Source organism: Bison bison, unplaced genomic scaffold (genome assembly GCF_000754665.1).
Source record: "Bison bison bison isolate TAMUID 2011002044 unplaced genomic scaffold, Bison_UMD1.0 scf7180017864472, whole genome shotgun sequence".
NCBI lineage: Eukaryota > Metazoa > Chordata > Mammalia > Artiodactyla > Bovidae > Bison > Bison bison.
Window position 1 is genome coordinate 10,849,977 of NW_011495033.1, and position 7,193 is coordinate 10,857,169.

Genomic DNA, 7,193 nt, shown 5'->3' on the forward strand with positions numbered 1-7,193 from the left:
GGGGCCCCCCCCCCCCCCGGGTTTTTCTTCTTTTTTTCACTTTGTTAATTGTTCTTTAATGTTTTGATAGTTTTGATATATGGTTTAAACCTTTAACTTTCATTTTTAAAGTGAAGTACACTGTTTGTACAAAAGAACATGTAAATAACATACATATGCTGTTTGAATGATGGTAATAATAATAAAAGAGTCACCCTGTACTCACTCACATCCCAGTTTAAGAAGAGTTCATTTCCAAAGCTTTCAAAGCTTGTTGAGTTCCCATCACATCACGCTGGGCTAGACTGAAGGCAAAAGGAGAAGGGGGCGGCAGAGGAGGAGATGGTTAGAGAGTACCACTGACTCAGTGGACATGAATTTGAGCCAATTCTGGGAAATACTGAAGGACAGAGGAGCCTGGTGTGCTACAGTCCATGGGGTCGCAAAGAGACACACACAGCTTGGTGACTGAACAACAGCAACATCCCACACGAAGCTTCCTCTCCAGAGGCAACCAGTGTTTAAACTTTTGTTTGTGTTTTCTTTCTAGTTTTATCACATATGGACAATTCCTAAATAACATATGATATAATTTTGTATATTTTTGAACCAGACTTTATGGATTCTTTTGTGACTTCCTTTTAAAAAAACAAAACTAAACATTATCTATGGAGAATCACCCACGTTGGGTCATTCTCCATGCATGCATGGTTGCTGCTGCTGCTAAGTCACTTCAGTCGTGTCCGACTCTGTGTGACCCCATAGACGGCAGCCCACCAGACTCCCCCATCCCTGGGATTCTCCAGGCAAGAATACTGGAGTGGGATGCCATTTCCTTCTCCAGTGCAATGCATGCATGGTATCTTATGCCATTTCACAATTTATACGTTAATTCTTCTGTTGTTTCCAGATGTTTGCTGTTACAGCCTGGGTTGTTCTTAATGATTACCTTTCCCATTCATTCTTGGGACCTGTCTCGTGAACTCCTGTCTCTCTCCTGCTGCCTCAGCCCACTCCCCAGTGAGGCAGAGTAGGGACAAGTTTCCCAATCAGGGCCACCTCTACAGAACCCACGAGCCAGGGTGGGGTTGCCTGAGTCCTGGGGGCCTCCTGGAGGACACCTGGGGCTCTAGGGCTGGCTGAGCGCTCCTCTGGCTTCCCGTTCCCCTTTCCACCTCTCCCCCTGAGCCTCAAAAGCAGCCACACTGCCCTCCCCAGCGGCTGCCCAGATCCAGGCTCTCCCCCTGCCCTCCAACAGCCCAGCCTGGCAGAGGGCGTGGGACCGAGCGTCCCGGTGTGTGTATCCAGCTGTTGCTTGCCACAGCTGGCTGCACCGGGTTCTGCAGAGCCAGGAGGGCAGGCTCCGCCCTCCCCCTCCTCCCCTGCCATTTAATGCCTGAGACTGGGTGAGGGCGAAGAGAACCTGGGAATGTTCCTGGCTGGGGACAAGACCTAGGACACATCTGTTCAATCCCAGGCCTGGACTGATGGGCGTCCCCTCCTCCCCTCCTTCTTGCATTCCTGGCTCTCCTGGCGGCCTTCACTCAGGACTGTGAGAGGGGGTACCATCCCCCCTGGTGGAGCCTCTGTTTTCTCTTCTTTTTATTTATTTATTTTAAATTGTGAAATAATTTGTTTTTTTTAATTGAAGGATAATTGCTTTACAGAATTATGTTTTTTAAAAAAATTTTTTTAATTTTACTTTTGACCACACCGGGTCTTCGCTGCTGTGTGTGAGCTTTAGTTGCAGTGAGCTGGGGCTACTCCTCGTTGCGGTATGAGGGCTTCTCGCTGTGGTGGCTTCTCTTGTTGCGGGGCACAGACTCCAGAGCGCAGAGGTTCAATAGCTTTGGGCTTAGTTGGCCCACGGCATGTGGCATCTTCCCGGACTAGGGATTGAACCTGTGTCCCCTGCATTGGCCGGCAGATTCTTAACCATTGAACTATCAGGGAAGTCCTGTTTTCTCTTCTGTACAATTTGAGTATAACCGGCTTTGAGAAGCCGCTCATCTCATGGGGAAGGGCCTTGACAGGCCAGAGAGCAGGAGTGGAGCCATGCTTGGAGATTATGCCTGTATCGGAGAGGGGAGCAGTCAGAGGCAGGGAGGCTGCAGGGAGGAGGCTGCGGGAAGAGTCTAGAAGGGAGGGCAGCACAGAGCAGCAGGGCCAAGGCTGCAGTGGGGAAGACCCGCTCACCAGGGCAGAGTAGGGTGGGGCTTTCGATGGGGCTGCAAATGACACCATCCCCAGTGAGCCAGGAGGACCGGGGGCCGCAGAGGCTGGGCTGGGAATGCTGTCCTGAGAGCCGTCCAGTCTGGCAGGCCGGGCCCCACACAGCCACTCATCTGGCCAACAAACCAACAAGCACTGAATGGCTGCCTGCCTGCCGTGTGCCAGGGTAGGGGCGGGCCAACAGGAAGCCCAGAATAGGACTAACAGAAACTGCCACGGGGCAGGAGCAATCGAGTGGCCCAGATGGGTGGACCGCCTGTGGGTTATGCCCTGTTTCCTGGACTTCACAGGCATTAACTCTTTGTTCTTTGTTTTTTTAGCAATCTTTTAGAGAAGTTTTTGAGTTATAATTTACATACCATACAACTTACTTTTTACTTACACGACTCAATGATTTTTGGTGTATTCACAGAGTTGTGTAACTATTATCACAGGCATAGAGTTTTGTTTGTTTTTGGCCACAGGATATGTGGGGTCTTAGTTCCCCAAGAGATTGAACCCTTGCCCCCTTCATTGGAAGCCTGAAGTCTTAACTGCTGGACTGCCATGGAAGTCCCAATATTAACTCATTTTTAACCCTGATGACACACCTCTGAGGCAGGTACTCTCATCGTCATCCCCATTTTACAGATAAGGAAAGTGAGGTTCAATAAGTCCCCTACATACGAACCTTCAAGTTGCGAACTTTCAAAGATGCAGACGTGTGCTCGCTTGTCCAATCACATGTTAGTTCACGTGCCTGGCATACACTGTCACATACGTGTGTCCTTTACAAGTGCTCGTGCTTCTGTGTGCTTTACAGAACGTGTGGAGTACAGTAGCGCAGTGCCTTTATCTCAAGCCCGGAAACAAGAGTAAAAGCAGCGTGATGTACAGTACAGTGCTGTATAACCGATCGTGTGAATTGGGTACCAGGGTGACGGGTTTCTTCAGGAGGGGCAAATTTTCTCCGGACAAATGTTCCTCAGCCAGCTGAACCGAGGTTACCAGAAACACCTAGAACATACCTGTGCATGAGTGTATGCATGGCATGGGCATCAGTCAGCCAGCAACAGGGAACCTCGTTTAAGGGGGAAATGGCACCCCACTCCAGTACTGTTGCCTGGAAAATCCCATGGATGGAGGAGCCTGGTAGGCTGCGGTCCATGGGGTCGCTAACAGTCAGACACGACTGAGTGACTTCACTTTCACTTTCCACTTTCATGCATTGGAGAAGGAAATGGCAACCCACTCCAGTGTTCTTGCCTGGAGAATCCCAGGGACGGAGGAGCCTAGTGGGCTGCCGTCTATGGGGTTGCACAGAGTCGGACACGACTGAAACGACTTAGCAGTAGCAGGATTAGATAAGGGCTTCCCCCATGGCTCAGCGCTAAAAAATCTGCATGCAATGCAGGAGACACAGGAGACGTGGGTTCGATCGCTGGGTCAAGAAGATCCCCTGGAGGAGCGCGTGGCAACCCGTTCCAGTATTCTTGCCTGGAGAATCCCATGGACGGAGGAGTCAGGCGGGCTATAGTCCGTGGGGCTGCAAAGAGTCGGACGTGACTGAAGCGACTGAACACACACGGGATTAGATACAGGGCACTGGACACAGGGACTGGAAATGCCACCAGCCTGCCACTTACCTGGTGATGGGATCTTGGGTGAGGGTCTCCACCCCTCTCAGTTTTGTCATCTGAAAAGCGGAGCAAAATGGCACATACCTGGCAGGGCACAAAGTAAGGGTTCAATCCTGTTTTATTTAACCCTCACAACAACCACCGTCTATCACTAGCCCATTTAGAGACGGCAAAGGAGACGCAGAGAGGTTAAGTCCCTTGCCCAGGGTCACACAGCTGCAAAGCGGCAGAGTCAGAATTTGAACTCAGGCTGTCTGACCCCCAAGTTCACAATTTTAACCTCTGCCCTACTGTGAAGCAATAGCAGTCGTAATACAGACACAGAGGACTTCTTGGGCTCCAGGTTTCGGGTTAACCATTTCACCTGAGTAATCAGATAAATCACCTCGGTGACTTCTTCTCTCCGAGATGAGGAACAGACTCAAAGAAGAAAAGGGACCCACCTGGGGACTCCCAACTCCCATCTCTCACTCTTCTGGCCACATCCTGCGGAAATCTTGAAGCCCAGCTTTGTCAGGAGCAGGGGGCTGCTGCAACCTGCCCCCAGCATCCTGCGCTGGGGACAGACACAACCATCTGTCCTAAGACCTGGGTGCCCTAGCCTACAGCCTGGCCTAACCCTGTCGCCCACCCCCAGGCTCCAGCCTTGCCTGGTGCCATCTGGCGAGTGGCAGGGTGCCTGCTGCCAGGGTGTGGGTGCCAGGGGCCAAGAGGGGAGCAGCTGGAAGGCTGAGCTGACCCCACGAGCAGCAGCCCAGCCCCAGGGCTCCATCTGGGAAGCTGCAGCCAGGTCATTTCCCTCCCCAACCCCTGGGAGATAGGATCTTCCCCTACCTTGTCAGCCAGGCCAGCTAGCTGCGAACCAGCTCCAACTTTCTGCCTTTGGGAATTCCTATCTCTGGGGACTCGTCCTCACTCTACAATTCCCTCCAGTGAAGGAACATGGGGTTCCAAGTCTTCCCAAACATGCTAGCCAGAGTACTGAGCTGCCCATACTGCCACGGGCTGTTGAGTAAGAGCTCACACATCTGGGCTCTTGCCATGTGCCACGCTCTGTTCTAATCCCTGTACAACCATTAACTTTTAAACCTTTGCACAACTCTATAAGGCAGTTGTGATGGTTATTCCCATTTCGCAGATGGGGAAACTGAGCTACAACGTGGTTAGATAACTTGCCCACTGCTGGCATATGGGAGAGCTGGGATTAGAACCCAAGCAGTCTAGATTCCTAACATTGATTCTGTGCTTCCTACAAGCCAGGCATTGTTCTGAGGGGTTTGGGGTATGGATTTGTTCATCTAATCCTCAGAATGCTGTTATCATCACTCCCGTTTTACAGATGAGGAAGCTGGAGGCTCCGAGAGGTTCTGCAGCTTGCCTCAGTGAGTCACAGTCTTGTCTGATTATTTGCGACCCCATGGACTGTAGTCTGCCAGGCTCCTCTGTCCATGGATTCCCCGGGGCGAGAATACCGGAGCAGGTTGTCTTTTCCTTCTTTTTTTTTTTTTCATTGCCTCTTTGTTCAAGCTTTTCTTTATTCAAAATCAGCTGTCCCAAATGATTCGGCGTTTACGGAATAAACAAATTTAAGTTTAAGCAGCAGCCTTCTTTTCCTCTGAGGTGGGTTTCTTTCCTGTGGGCTTCTTTTCAGCTGCTGGTTTTTTGGTCCCTGCAGCATTTTTTCCCACCACAGGCTTCTTCAGCTTCTTATTGCCAACAGCCTTCTTTTCTTTGTTTCCCACCACAGGTTTCTTGCCCTGAACCCCTTTCTGATCTGATTTGGCTTCTACTGCTGCTGCTGCCTTATCCATGCGGATTTTGTGATTCCTGGCCTGTCGAAGAATGGTGTTCCTGCGCATGGTCTTTGCATATGGATTAAGCTTCAACATGATTCTCAGGTTTTTCAGTGGATTCTTCTTCAGGACTCTGCGATGAATCTTCTTGCGTGGTGCTCGGAGTGCTCTTTGGATTTCTGGGCTTTTCAAGATTCTGCTAAGGTCTGTATTGAGCATCTTGTGCATGGGGAGGTTGTAGTTACTCTTGAGGGAGGCTGCTTTACACCAAGTGCCATACAGCTCATCTAACTTTCGGAAAGCACTTTCAGTCCATATGCAGAAACGTCCCACATAACCACCAGGAGCAAGTTTCAAAATGTTCAGCTTGCTTACATTAAGCAGAGTAATTCCAGGGGTGCTTCTGAAGGCCTTGATGATACCATTGTCCTCATTATAGATGATGCAGGGTCCCCTGCACTGGATACGGCGACGGTTTCTCATCTTGCCTTTGCCAGCTCTCATTCGCTGAGAGGCATAGACCTTTTTTATATCATTCCAGGCCTTAAGTTTCTTCAGAAGCAACACAGCCTCCTTGGTCTTCTTGTAGCCTTCAACTTTATCTTCCACCACCAAAGGAAGTTCAGGAACTTCCTCTATACGACGACCTTTAGACATGACCAGCGCCGGTAAGGCTGAGGCAGCCAGTGCAGAGCAGATGGCGTATCGCTTCTGCGTTGTATTCACTCTGCGGTGCCAACGTCGCCAGGTCTTGGTTGGCGCAAACATGCGGCCCCCACGACACATATTTCCAAAAGCGCCCTGACCGGAACGGTGAGTCCTGCCACCTTGAACCCTGGGAATTCGAGCCACAGCTCTGCCGGTACCCCAAGACTCAGCACTGGTTTGATGACCTGCTAATTCACTGACAGCATAGGGCTGTCTGTTGTTTTTGCGCAAGTTGGTGTGAACAAAGTTAACAATGTCGGGTCAAATGGGAGCCTTGAACACAGCAGGCAAAGTGACATTTTTGCCAGAGGACTCCCCCTTTTTGGAGTACACTGATATCAATGGACGAGCACATGCCATGGCGGGGAGAGGAGAAGGCCACGGTCCTCTCAACCCAGCGTCTCCCACAGGAAAAGCTGTCTTTTCCTTCTGCAGGGGATCTTCCAGACCTAGGGATCGAACTCAGATCTTCTGCTTTGCAGGCAGATTCTTTACTGTCTGAGCCACCATGGAAGCCCCTCAGGGCACAGAGCAAAGAAGAGGAGGTGGGAGGATTTGAATTCAGGCAGCCTGGCTGATCAGGATCTCGGGGGGCTGTGGGAGAGCAAAAGGACTTGGGAAAGTGTTAGACGAGCTGCTAGAGGTGGGCTCCTTCCTGCCTTCTCCAGTCCAGCGGCCTCCTTTGGCCTTCCCTCTTCCTCAATCCCCCTTTTCCCCAATGTCCCATCCTCAGTGGTCACAGCCAGGAGCAACCAGGCGCAGAGAGCAGAGAGCATGTGTGAACCAGCCAGGCGCGCGGGTGCAGGCAGAGCCTGCACGTGCTCCAGACGTCTCTTCTGTGGCCAATTAAACAAATTGCAGC

The 7,193-nt window shown here is 51.0% G+C and overlaps 1 pseudogene; it reads right to left on the reverse strand.

The window, feature by feature from the left end:
* Positions 1 to 5,322: 5,322 nt before the first annotated feature.
* Positions 5,323 to 6,693, reverse strand: LOC105004052 (annotated as a pseudogene).
* Positions 6,694 to 7,193: the final 500 nt, after the last annotated feature.